At 42.4% G+C, this 14,856-nt stretch overlaps 1 protein-coding gene across 1 annotated transcript in view; it reads left to right on the top strand.

Moving 5' to 3' along the window:
- The window catches only part of LOC124591296 ((E3-independent) E2 ubiquitin-conjugating enzyme), a 234,699-nt gene that overhangs the window by 182,480 nt on the left and 37,363 nt on the right, over positions 1–14,856 (top strand). The gene's annotated exons all lie outside the window — the stretch shown is intronic.

The raw sequence follows: 14,856 nt of genomic DNA, 5'->3' as shown, positions 1-14,856 counted from the left end.
CCTGGAAATTGAAATAAGAACACCGTGAATTCATTGTCCCAGGAAGGGGAAACTTTATTGACACATTCCTGGGGTCAGATTCATCACATGATCACACTGACAGAACCACAGGCACATAGACACAGGCAACAGAGCATGCACAATGTCGGCACTAGTACAGTGTATATCCACCTTTCGCAGCAATGCAGGCTGCTATTCTCCCATGGAGACGATCGTAGAGATGCTGGATGTAGTTCTGTGGAACGGCTTGCCATGCCATTTCCACCTGGCGCCTCAGTTGGACCAGCGTTCGTGCTGGACGTGCAGACCGCGTGAGACGACGCTTCATCCAGTCCCAAACATGCTCAATGGGGGACAGATCCGGAGATCTTGCTGGCCAGGGTAGTTGACTTACACCTTCTAGAGCACGTTGGGTGGCACACGGGATACATGCGGACGTGCATTGCCCTGTTGGAACAGCAAGTTCCCTTGCCGGTCTAGGAATGGTAGAACGATGGGTTCGATGACGGTTTGGATGTACCGTGCACTATTCAGTGTCCCCTCGACGATCACCAGTGGTGTACGGCCAGTGTAGGAGATCGCTCCCCACACCATGATGCCGGGTGTTGGCCCTGTGTGCCTCGGTCGTATGCAGTCCTGATTGTGGCACTCACCTGCACGGCGCCAAACACGCATACGACCATCATTGGCACCAAGGCAGAAGCGACTCTCATCGCTGAAGACGACACGTCTCCATTCGTCCCTCCATTCACGCCTGTCGCGACACCACTGGAGGCGGGCTGCACGATGTTGGGGCGTGAGCGGAAGACGGCCTAACGGTGTGCGGGACCGTAGCCCAGCTTCATGGAGACGGTTGCGAATGGTCCTCGCCGATACCCCAGGAGCAACAGTGTCCCTAATTTGCTGGGAAGTGGCGGTGCGGTCCCCTACGGCACTGCGTAGGATCCTACGGTCTTGGCGTGCATCCGTGCGTCGCTGCGGTCCGGTCCCAGGTCGACGGGCACGTGCATCTTCCGCCGACCACTGGCGACAACATCGATGTACTGTGGAGACCTCACGCCCCACGTGTTGAGCAATTCGGTGGTACGTCCACCCGGCCTCCCGCAGGCCCACTATACGCCCTCGCTCAAAGTCCGTCAGCTGCACGTACGGTTCACGTCCACGCTGTCGCGGCATGCTACCAGTGTTAAAGACTGCGATGGAGCTCCGTATGCCACGGCAAACTGGCTGACACTGACGGCGGCGGTGCACAAATGCTGCGCAGCTAGCGCCATTCGACGGCCAACACCGCGGTTCCTGGTGTGTCCGCTGTGCCGTGCGTGTGATCATTGCTTGTACAGCCCTCTCGCAGTGTCCGGAGCAAGTATGGTGGGTCTGACACACCGGTGTCAATGTGTTCTTTTTTCCATTTCCAGGAGTGTATATTTAAAAACAAAGATGATGTGACTTACCATACGAACACGCTGGCAGGTCGATAGAAACACAAACACATACATACACACAGAATTCTAGCTTTCGCAACCAATGGTTGCTTCGTCAGGAAAGAGGAAAGGAGAGGGAAAGACGAAAGGATGTGGGTTTTAAGGGAGAGGGTAAGGAGTCATTCCAATCCCAGGAGTGGAAAGACTTACCTTAGGGGGAAAAAAAGGACAGGTATACACTCGCGCACACACACATATCCATCCTTATATATAAAAATTAGTTCCCAGCTGGATGATGCCTTATAGCTTAATACATGTCTCTTTCCTGATAACACCCTTTGTTTCCTGCCAGAGATATAAGATTTGAACCATTTTGCAGCATATCCTGTTACAGAATAATATTCTCATTTACTTAAAAGGATATTGTTATTTACACAGTCAAATGCCTTTGACAGATTACAAAATATACTAGTTGCCTGCAGTTTTTTGTCTAATGAATTATGTACATTTTCACTATAAGTGTAGATAGCCTTCTCAATATTGGAACCCTTTAGAAATCTGAACTGTGACTTTGACAGTATGTTGTTTGTGGTAAGATGGTTATAAAAGCCAATAGTACATTACCTTTTCTAAAATTTTTGAGAATGCTGGCAAATGTGAAATTGGATGGAAATTTGACGGTATTTCTTTATCTCCCTTCTTAAACAGTGGCGTGACTTCAGCATATTTCAACCATTCAGGAAATATTCCACTGATAAACGACTGGTTACACAGATAGCTTAATATGTTACTTAACTCAGAATCACATTCTTTAATAAACCTGGTTGATATTTCATCATACCCACTAGATGTTTTTGATGTTAAAGATTTTTTTGGTGGACATTACTTCTGCTGGGCTACTGAGGGTCAAATTCATATTCTGGAAGTTAATTGAAATATCTGCAGAACCTGACAACCCCATCTTTTCAGTAACAGTTATAAAAAGTTTGTTAAAAAGTTCTGCAGCACTATACACATCTGTCATCAATGTATAATTTATTCTTAATGCTATTTGCCCTTCTTCATGTCTGGCTCTACTGGTCTCTTCCTTCACTATATCCCACATTGTATTTATTTTGTTATCTGATATGACTATCTTTTCCTTGTAATATGTGTAATATATTTGCTTTGATGTCCATGTTACAGTCTTTAATATTTTGCAGTATTTCTTGTAATGTGCTACAGCATCAACATCAGAACTGTTTCAGTTTGTTTTACAAGATACCTCTATTCCTTGAGTAATCCGTGGCTTCTTTGTAGACTTTGCTCTCACCTTACATAGTTTTGGGGTAAAACAGTGTTCAAATAAGGTAAGCACTTTATTAGAAAAAGCGTTGAATTTTTCATTCATGCCATGAGCACTGTAAACATCACTCCAGTGAATGTCTCTGAGGAGTGTCCTAAAGTAATCAATTTTTGGCTTATTGATTACCCTCTTGAGTTCACATTTAATTGGTCTTATATCCTGTTCAGTTTTAACATTTAACGGAAGGAACTGCATGTCATGGTCTGAGAGGCCATTGATGGTTTTGTAATATAATTTTGTTCATTTGACTTTTCTGTAAAGATATTATCTATGGCTGTTTGTGAGCAGTTGGCTACCCTAGTTGGGAACTTTACAGCGGGAATTAAGTTGAATGATAGTGTTACTAACTCAGATAAGTTCTTATTGGGAGAATCTTTTAGGAAATCTACCTTGAAGTCACCAGCAACCACTATTTCATTGTTTTTGGTTGTTAAATGGGCCAGTACAGCTTCAAGGTGGTTTATGAACAGATTAAAGTTACCTGCAGGTGCTCGGTTTGCACTTAATGTTATGAAGGACTTTTTATGAAATTCTACTTCTGTTGCATATACTTCCATATGCTGTTCTAGGCAAAATTTATGAATGTCTATGTTCTTAAATTTGTGAGAGTTCCTGATGAATGTGGCAACTCCTCCTTTCTCCATTTCTGCTCTACGAAATTGAGATGCTAACCTAAATTCTGTAACACTTAAAAGTTCTATACCAGTGGTCACATGATATTCAGAGAGGCAGATTATATCAAGTGGGTTTGAGGATTCTAATTCATCTATGCAGATAATTAATTCATTAATTTTATTTCTCAGTCCTTGGAATATTTTGATGCAATGAAGATAGCCATTTCACATTGACTGGGTTAAAATTGGATAGAGTTAAAATTTCTGCTGATTGTTGAAAATTCTTAACCAACAGCTGCTTATGCTGATGTGATAAGCTAGAATTTTTTTCCCCCCTCAAACTGAAGGTTTGTATCAGTCCTAACCTCTCTTAAAACTTGGTTTCTTTCTGCCCATACCCTAATAAAGGGTCTTTTCTGAACGCTATAACAACTGTTATTTCATCACTCATGACAGTGCCTTCCCCATTTACAAACTCAACACTAGTATGCTTCAGTGCTGATGCTCTCTTTGCCAGGTCACACTCTATACTGTACCCAGGATCTCTGTCAATACTGTTATCTGGCCCACCCACTGTACTCATGGTGTCTTCCTTAGTAAAATCTTTACAAAGTGATCCTAAATCCTCTGTCACCTGCTCCAGACCAGCACTAGGTTTAAAAAATTGGTGACCTCGTATTCTGATCCTAGTTCATCCTGCAAAAGTTGGCCAACACCTCTTCCATGGGATCTACCCAACAACAACACTTTCTTTCTCTTTACTGATGTCCCTACATTCTTACTTTACAATTTGCTACTGAAAGTTTAAAATCTGGTTCCGAAATTTGTCTTATCATTACACAATCAATCTGAAACCTTCCAGTGTGTGCAGGTCTCTTCCATGTACACAGCCTTCTTTCACTTGCTGTGATGATTAAATTATGCTCTGCAAAAAATTCCACCAAGTGGGTTCCTCTTTTGTTCCTTTCCTCTAGTCCACATTCTCCTGTTATTTTCCTTCCTTTTAATACCATCGAATTTTTTTATTATTTAACAATCAGGCTTCAGTATTAAAACTGATTATTAACAAATAAAGTTATTCATTTATAAACTGTAACTGTGGAAGATTTATTTCCTGTTGTTGTTGGCCCACAGCACTTAATAATAATAATTTATGCAGAAATTGTGAAGATCATAAGTGACCTAAGTTTTGTCAACCTGTACACTTCAGTTCTTTTCTAATGTTGTGTTTTACTAATTTTTGCAGTTTCAACATGCCAGCAGTTGATCTTTTTGTGAGTGAAAATGATATTTCTTACATCATTCAAGGGAATAGGCTTTTTTAGCTCATGATTATTGTTTTCTTTTTTTTCCTTGAATTTTTGACAGTATTATGAAAAGATTGCTACTCACCATACAGCAGAAATAATGAGTCGCAGTCAAGCACAACAGAGAGACTTCCACGCACCTAAGCTTTTAGCCAGAAGGCCTTCTGAATTAGACAAAACACACACACACACACACACACACACACACACACACATTCAACCAACTGTGCACAACTGCCCATATGTGTGTGCATGTATGTTGTCCAATTCAGAAGAAGGCTTTCTGGCTGACAGCTTATGTGCGTACTACTCAGTGGTACCTGTCTATGATGCAACATCTCCGCTGTATAGTGGGGTATCCTTTTCATAATACTGTCATTATTCCATCCTGGATTTTCAATATTTGGAAATTTGGGAAACTAAGGAACTAGTTTGCTTTGGGGTCTTCATTGCAGGTAAAGAATGCAATATTAAATGCAAAACACACACACGGTCTCTCTCTCTCTCTCTCTCTCTCTCTCTCTCTCTCTCTCTCTCTCTCTCTCTCTCTCTCTACTAAATTTAAGAACACAGTTGATGCTACTACTTTCAAAAAAGTAAAAGTGTTGGACAGGAAAAACTGCTCCAAATCAAGACTCATAAGGCACCCAAAAAAAATGTGGTTAGGTCTTATGGGACCAAACTGCTGAGGTCATCAGTCCCTAAGAAACAAATAACATGATAGATGAAACAAGTAACTAATAATTGCAAGTCAGGCTTAATAAGATTAAGATGAGAACTAGGACAGAATAACAGTGTGACTGTTAAAAAGCTTTGATGTGGCTCAGTACATATAATTCTAGTTATGTAAATTGAAGAGGGGGGGGGGGGGGGGGAGGAACTAATATCAGCTACATCAGGACTTTATGTGGAATCAGTGGTATTTAGAGAAAATGGGCTGAAATGATACTCAAAACCAGGATCTCCTGCTTCCTAGGCAGTTACTTAAGCAGTGCACCACCCAGATATAGTGTTTATCACAAATGTGTGGACTTTCTTGGCACACTTCCCAGCTGACCCGCATTCCCACCTAGCACCACCTATCTGCAGTCCCTGTCCATGTCCTCCATACTCGCTAATTTTAGATTCCTGTTGGAGGTCAAACATAAATATGCTTCCGCACTGAAGGTTGTGGATTCATTGTCCATTGAGGTGAAACAGTTACATGAATGTGTGCTGTATGAATGCAGGCAGGTATAAATGATCGTTGTCCAAAAGAACGGACACCAAGCATTCATAAAACAACATATAATTCTTCCTCCTGTCGAAACTATTGCCATATCTTCAGACAGTGAAATAAAGGAATAGATAGTGAAACTTGAGTTCAAATAATAATTTCCAACACGGCTGGATTTGAGTCTGAACATGTGCCTTTTGTGGCAAAGACAATAATGATCAGTTCAGAGATGGTGTCTGGCTCACGGTGTTAATCTGTCAAGGAGTTTAATAATCAGTTTGCATACTTCACTGTAGAGTGAAATATTATTTTTAGAAGTAGATAGTTTTCAGTTTTATGAACTATAATCTTATTAATGTGTAATTAATGAAGCATCTTATTTCATCTGTATTTTTACAGCATGCATGGTGACAGCTACAGTTGGCTAGTAAATGAAGAAGTTACTTTATTCTGTAAATTTGGATTGATAATGAGGTGAAAAAACATTTTCGGACAAAACTTGACTTACTTAGATAGCATTTTTGGGGTACAGAAGCATGTGACAATAATTGTATCTGGTGCTAGCCCTAAAGCCAGTGGCCTTGCCACAGTGGTAACACCGGTTCCCATCAGATCACTGAGGTAAAGTGCTGTTGGGCATGGCTAGCACTTGGATGGGTCACTGTTCAAGTCTTCTGAGTGCTGTTGGCAAGTGGCATGTACTCAGTTCTTGTGAGGCCAGTTCAGGAGCTACTTGATTGAAAAGTAGTGGCACCAGTCACGAAAAATGTCCAGGAGAGCAGTGTGCTGACCACATGCCCGCTCTGTATCCACCCATCACATGATGCCTAAGGACTGCAAATGATGTGGCGACTGGTCGGTACCTTTGGGCCTTCAAGGCCTTTTCGGGCGTTGTTTGTTTGTTTTTTGCTAGTCCTAAAACTTTTAGTGGAGACCTCTTCAATAAACTTGTTATTTGTACATCTATTTCACAATAAATATACTCATTAATGGCCTTCAATGTAACTAATAATAATTTTAAGAAATATTCAACGTGATTAGTATTATTGAAGCAAAGACTTAAACACAAACTTGCATATGCATACAACAGTCTACCACAATGTTTTAATTTTTTTGTAGGTAATTTAGCAGTGTTTTCAAGTATCACAGAATTTTCTAATAGGCAACTCAGTATATTTGATTATAAGACCTACAAGTACCATAAGCAGAAGTGTTGAGTCATCGGTAGCCACACACAAAAAGAGGGAAACTAGCTAGAGTTTGGAATAATCCTTTATTGAGCTAAAGTCTGTTTGCCGGTGCACACCCACCTTCTACTTACTCCCCAAAATTCAAAATCCTGGACACCCCATTGTAACTGGCTGTTGTACCCCACTGAAAGAATCACCGCTCTTGTTGAGCAACACCCAGAGCCCATTACCTGAAACCTAGCATCCCCCATCTAAGATACTAACCACTTTCTTCACCGACTCCACATCATGCCCACCACTTCATCTCCTGGATCCCTACTCATACCTGTTGACACCACATTCCATACGCTCTTGGTCTTACCACTGTCAGACACTACCTCTCCCACCATCTTTCAGACTCCAAACCCACCTCCTCATTCCTTATACACCTTACCAACTACATAATCACTCGCAATGATTTTTCCTTTGAGGGGAAGATATGTGAACAAGTCCATGGCACAGCCATGGACATTTGCATGGCACTCTCCTATGCTAAACTGTTTACAGGTCATCTAGAGGAAACCTTTGTAACCTCCCAAACCTCCCAACCTCTGGTTCAGGGTCATTGATACCTTTATGATCTGGACTCAGGGCCAAGACATCCTGTCCAAATTCCTACACAACCTCAGCACTTCTCTCCAGTCCTCTTCACCTGACCCTTCTCTATCCAATGTGCCACCTTCATGGGTATTGACCGCCACCTCTCTGACTCTCTGATCCACATTAAACCCACTAACCACCGACAGTACCAGCATTTCAACATCTGCCATCCTTTCCATACCAAGAAGTCCCTCCCATACAGCTTAGCAACCCATAGACAATATATCTGCAGTGACAAGAACTCCGTTGCCCTGTATGCTGGAGGTCTCACGAGGCCTTCACAGAGAGACACTACCCCCAGACCTAGTCCGCAAACAATTTCATGTACCATATTCTGACACATTCCCAATCCTTCCACCACACCAAAGAATCAGCTACGAAGGAGTGCCTGCCCGCCCCTCCCCCTACTCCCTTCCACCTCCCCCCTGCCACCGGTCACCTAATATCACCGTGGACTGGAACAGCTGTACTGAATCCATCATCGTGGCTTTGATTATCTCTCATCTTGCACTGAAATGAGGGACATCCTTCACAAGGTCCTATCCACCCATCCTAAAGTGGTGTTCTGTTTCACACCCAATCCACACAACACGCTATTCCGTCGCTATGCCACTCCAATTCCCAACCCCTTGCCACAGGGATCATATTCCTGTGGTAGATCAAGGTGCAAGACCTGCATGATCCACCCACTTAGCACTTCCTACTCCAGTCCTATCATAAGGTTACTACCCTTACTGGAAGTCAGGCCACCTGTGAAAGTAGTCATGTCACATACCTGTTCTTCTGCTAATATTGCACAGATTTTTATGTCTGTATGACTATCAACAATCTGTCAATTAGGATGAATGGCCACTGGCATTGCAAGAACAAAGTTGACCAATCAGTGACACAACATGCAACTGAGCACAATATGTTCAGTTTCAATGACTCCTTCCCAACCCCAGCTATTGTGATTCTTTCCTCCACATCAGCTTTTCTGAACTATGCAGATGGGAGTTATCCTTACAACATGTCCTTGAGTCCTGTAATTGTCCTGGGCTCATCATCCAGTAAACCACTATCCCTGCACCCTCCATCCTGTTGCCCCCTCCCAATTAACATCTTCATGTCACCTTCAGCGGGTGTCACTACCCACTGGCTCAAGAATTATGTGGTTAAATCTATAATGCTCCTCTCAGTAGAAGTCTTGTTGCTGTATGGTACAACTGTGAAAGAAAAATACAGTATTTTCTGTTGTTGTATTAAACCATATCACGACCGTACAATCAGCAGCTTCAGAAAGTAGCAAGCCATCACACATAAATGAAAACTTTACCTATTGCATACCACATGGTGAATTTTGATCTGGACTTCTTTGCACACCTCGCCCTCCCCCCCTCCTCCATTGTGAAATTTCCATACGTTAATGTATTGAAAGTATTAGATAAAATTTGGTTTCCAGTTAATCTCTATTTTTTAATCTTCCCATGACACTATCATCACCATTTTGACTATTGTATGAATTTTTGGTTCTGCATCCAGTTTTATTAATATAAGTCACTGAATTATTAACATATATAGATCTCTGGGTGGTTTTGTTTTGCAAACTTCCTTTGAAATTATTGCAGTCACAGATTATTATACATACCTGTTACATCCACATCGTTATACCATGCTTTTTTCAGTACCTGATTCAATTTATATCTTAAATCAACTTATCTTCGCACCATTTCATTTCACATCATTCTACAGCTGTGTTAGTTGCACAAAATATTTATATAGTTCTATTTCATGTTATTCTTGTGACCCTATAATCTCCTCTGTACCTACATAGACCATCTGCATACCTCTAGCTCAACTTATGACACATTATCACTGCTGTGACCTTCTCAATCACGTTAACCTCACTTGTCTTAACACAGGAGCACCCACATTCCTTTCAGACTCCACACACACCTATTCCCTTTTGGACACCCCCCCCCCCCTTCTGCACTGCCCAGCTTGCCTGTCATCTTGAGTGGTACGTTCTCTGTTCCACTTACTCAAGTGGCTGTTTGGCTGTTTCCCGTGTGCTATCCATTTGCTGACTCCTACCCCATATATGTCTACACCCAAATGGCAGCTTTCTAAGGCTGACTGGAGGCTTTACTCCTCCCTGGTGACCTTTCAAAAAAGAACATTTCCCCAGTGGTGATCACCAAGTAGAGCATCTTTCACACGTTATCCTTACCACCGCAGAAATTTCCATTCCTGACACTTCCTCTTTGCCATGCTGTGTCCCGGACCCTTGATGGACTGAGGCATGCTGCGACGCAATACATGTGCATAGACATGCTCTCCGCATATTTAACTGTCATCATATGATGACAAACTGCTTTCTTTGCAAACAGTTGCATGCACAGGGCCGTCGTGTTCTTCAAGATAGCAAAAAAGCTAGCTGGATTTATTTACTAATTCTTTTTAACAGTTCCACTCCCTCTTCCATCATGCGGGCCAACCTCCAACGGCTCTCTGGAACCAAGGTCCATTCCCCAGTTTCCTGCCTGACCATAGTAGATGATGCCCTAGCGGACCCTATTGCTATCTCCAACACCTTGGGCCTCTATTTTACAGATATTTTGAGCTCCACCCACTATCACCCTGCCTTAGTCCATCGGAAACGTGGAGAGGCTCGAGCAAAATCCTTCTTTTCTCAGGATCGTGAGTGCAACAATGTTACTTTTAGTATGAGGAAGCTAGATCATGCTGCCACTTCATCCCAGTCCTCCTCCCAAGGGCTAGACGATGTTGGCATTCAGATGTTGCAGAACCTCTCTCTTCTGGTGGGCAGAGGGCACATCACTCAGATGCTGGCGTAAAGCCAGTCATACCCATACCTAAACAAGGTAAGGACAAACACCTTCTTTCTAGCTATTGCCCCATTTCTCTTACGAGCTGTGTTTGCAAGGTTATGGAACATATGATTCATGTCCGACTGGTATGGTGGCTTGAGTCTCATAATATACTATCCACTGCACATTGTGGATTTCGACCACAGTGTTCTGCAGTTGACCATCTTGTCACCTTGTCAACCCATGTCATGAATGGTTTTCTGTGGAAATATCAGATTATGGCTGTATTTTTTGATTTGGAGAAAGCCTATGGCACTGGCTGGTGGACTGGTATCCTCTGTACACTCTACACATGGGGCTTTCGAGGCTGCGTGCCCCATTTCTTTCAGGAATTTTAAAACACTGAGTTTTCACGGTACTTACTGGTTCTCCTGTGTCGGGCCCCTCTATTCAGGAAAACATCATGCCTCAGGGTTCCGTTCTGAGTATCATCCTCTTTGCTGTTGCCATTAACCCTATTAAGGCCTGTCTCCTGGCAGGCATCTCTGGCTCCTTTTCGTTGACAATTTTGCCGTCTGTTGTAGTTCTCCATGGACTTGTCTCCTTGAGCGGCATTTTCAGTGTTGTCTCAATCGTCTTTCCTCATGGAGAATCGACAACAGCTTTCACTTTTCCACTGACAAAACCTTTTGTATAACTTTCTGGCAGTGCAGTTGGTTTCCTCCACCATCTTTACACCATGGGCCTGTTGCTCCTCCATTCATTGAAACTACGAAATTCCTGGGGCTCATGCTCGATATGAAACTTTCTTGGTCCTCCCATGTGTCTTACCTGACTGCCCACTGTATGCGATCCTTCAGTGTCCTATGTGTCCTCAGAGGTACTTACTGGGTAGCAGATTGGACCGCCCTCCTCCATTTGTACTGGTCCCTTGTCTGGTCGAAACCAGACTATGGGTGTTGTGTTTATGCATCTGCATGTTTGCCATTCCTATACTGTCTTCATACAGTCCAACATCATGGCATCTGTTTGGCCACTGGCACCTTTTACACGATCCTTGTTGAGAGTCTGTAAGCAGAAGCTACCGAACTATCGCAGTCATACAGGTGTGATTTTTTTATTCAGTAGACGTATGCCACTTGTCTGCCATTCCTGGTCACCCATCCTATGCCTCCTCCTTCGATGGCTCCTTTGATCACCAGTATTGGGCCCATCCCTTCTTGTCTGTTACCTCCTGGAGTTCACTTTTGGCTATTGCTCTGGCAGCTTAACTTCACGCTACCTGCCACTTTCCCAATGGATGTGAACCTTTCACCGCCTTGGCTTTGTACAGTGGCCCGTGTTCACCTTGGACATCATTCACTTCCTAAGAACTCTACTCCAGCCTTGCTCTAGCACTGTAGAATTTCTCGACCTCAGCACAGAGCTTCGCAATAATACCTCTGTGTACACTGATAGCTCTCGGACTGACTGTTGTGTCGGGTGTGCTTTCATCATTGGCGCCGACATTTTTCTATATTGGCTTCCAGAACACTGCTCAATATTTACAGTGGAGCTCTTTGCCCTGTATCAGGCCATGCAGTACATCCGGCGACACAGGCCTTTCAGTTGTGACTTCTACTCTGAATTTCTCAGTGCCCTTCAGAGGCTGTGTGTATTGTGCACTGTTCATCCCTTAGTGCAACTGGTCCAGGAAAGCTTTCACTTGTTCACTCTTGATGAAGACACTGCGATGTTTGTGTGGGCCCCTGGCCACATCGGTCTGATGGGAAATGAGGCCGCTGACACTGCTGTCGAGGCTGCAGTCCTCATACTTCGACCCGTTAGTTCTTCCATTCCCTCCAACGATCTCTCTGTTGCCATGTGTCAGCAAGTGGCGTCACTTCGGCGTCAACACTGGTCTTCCCTTCATGAGAACAAGCTCCGGGGAATTAAACCTCTCCCAGCAACTTGGACGACCTGCTTTCAGCCCTGTCAACCTGAGAAGATTATTGTAGCTAGGTTGTCTATTGGGCACTGTCTTTGTAGCCATCGTCAATTGTTAAGTGATGATCCCCCTCAATCTTTGACAGTTCATCACTTCCTAGCGGAATGCCCTTTTTGAACCACTATGTTCTCATTTATGTTTGCCGTCTGAGTTATGGGCCATTTTACCTAATGATGCACAGGCTGTGTACTACGTTTTACTTTTGATCTGTCGTAGCAATATTGGAACGACATTTAATCTTTAAGATCCAGGTCATACTTTGTATCTATGGCATATTTTATGGAACTTTCTCCAGGTCCCTGTTTGTAGCTGTCTTTCCTTCCGTCGATTGGACCTATAGTCCTTTTTAACTGCGACCTAAAAAAAACTAACGAAGGCCCTCATTATCCATACTTGAAATCACACGTTTTGCCTGTGTAAACCCCCCCCCCCCCCCCCCCTTCCATGCGTGCGTGTGTCCGCGCCCCCCCCGCCCTCCCACACACACACACACACACAAACACACACAAAAGAAAAGTTCCTATACATTCCATGTCCCTTTCTTTCTCTAAAATTACACTATCATTATGAATATGAAAGAAAGAGGGGGTGACGAGAATTCAGATAATCCGGAAATCGGCAAGTTAAGCTTATCCCCTAATCACTCCACCAATACAAATTGAAATGTAGGATTGTGTTTGTATATCAAACACTATCAGTTACCTCACACTATATCAAGACTATGATCGTTATTAATTGGAACTTATCAAAAACTTGTGATTATGGGAAAAACTGTCAGTACACTTGGTTTATTAAAGTACACTTGGTTATGTTAATAAACTGTGACTGTATGAGGATCAAAGAATCAAATGAAAAACTTAAAATTAGTATTTGTTGTAGTCAGTGGTCACCAGGCACTCTATACACTAGTCTCCTCATATTTGCATAACTACTGCACACTACGTCTGCTTGAATCTGCTTGCTGTTGTCAAGTATTGGTTGCCCTTTACAATTTTTAACACCCACACTTCCCTCCAGTGTAAAATTAACTATCCCTTGATGCCTCAAGGGATTGGCCTATCTCCTCTTTTAGTAAAGCCATATAGTAACTCTCCTTCTTCTAGATTTGATTCAATACCTCATTATTAGTTACTCAGATAAGATAAAGAATAGTAAAAGATACAGATCAACACATTATCCTGACTGACTGACTCACTCACTCACTCACTTATCATCGCCCAGCCTAAACAGCTAAGGATAGAAACCAGAAATTTTGGTAAGGCGTGGATCGTATATTGTAGGCATTATTTAAGAAGAGATTTTTCAAAATTTGAACCATAAAGGGGTGAAATAGGGGATGAAGGATATTTTTGAAAAATTTCACTATTAAGGCAATTTTGTCAGAAATAAAGAAATAACTGTTTTAGCATTTTTGGAGATTCAACCTCTGTAGGGATGAAAGTTTTTATGGAAATATTTCATTGTGCAAGCATTTTTGAAGCTAAATCTATGAAAACTTGTATTTGGCTTCTCTGTTAGTAGTAAAACATACACGTCACTCTTTTTGGAAATTCAACCCTTAAGGGGGTGCAATGAGTCAGACTGATTCACTGTCACATCATCGCCCATCCCAAACTGCTAAGGATAGAAACTTGAAGTATGAGGAGGATGTGGACCTTATAGTGTAGGCATTGTCCAAAATTCCACTCCTAAGGGGGGGGGGGGGGGGGATGATGATGATGATGATGATGATGATGATGATGATGATGATTTTGGTTTTTGGGACGCTTAACTGTGTGCTCATCAGCGCCCATACAAAGTCCCAATTTTTTCATACTCCAATTTTTTACGCAGTCCAGTCTAGCCACTATCACGAGTAGTGGTGGTGGTGATGGAATGATGAGGACAATGCAAACACACAGTCCCTCTGCAGATAAAATCCCTCTAGCCACGAGACCACGAGCTGCGGACAAAATAGGGGATGAAAGGCTTTTTGGAAGTATATTGCTATTAAGGGGATTTTGAAGCTAGAACTACGAAAACTGGTATTTGGTTTATCAATCAGAAAAAAATATGTGTTTCAGGATTCTTGGAAATTGAACTGCTAAGGCGGTAAAATAGCGGGTGAAAGTTATTTTGAAAATAAAGAACTACTAAAGGTTTTTTAAGGCTACATGTATGACAATGGGTATTTGTCTTCTTGATTAGAAATTAAAAAATATGTGTTTTAGTGTCTCTGGAAATTCAACCCCATTGGGGATGAAAATTTTTAAGAAAATGTTTTGTTACATTAAAAAAAAATTAAATTAAATTTATGAAAATTGGTATTTCACATCTTGGTTAGATAT

Source organism: Schistocerca americana, chromosome 2 (assembly GCF_021461395.2).
Source record: "Schistocerca americana isolate TAMUIC-IGC-003095 chromosome 2, iqSchAmer2.1, whole genome shotgun sequence".
Lineage (NCBI taxonomy): Eukaryota > Metazoa > Arthropoda > Insecta > Orthoptera > Acrididae > Schistocerca > Schistocerca americana.
The sequence above is the reverse complement of the archived record's forward strand: the minus strand, read 5'-3'. Positions and strand labels throughout refer to the sequence as shown.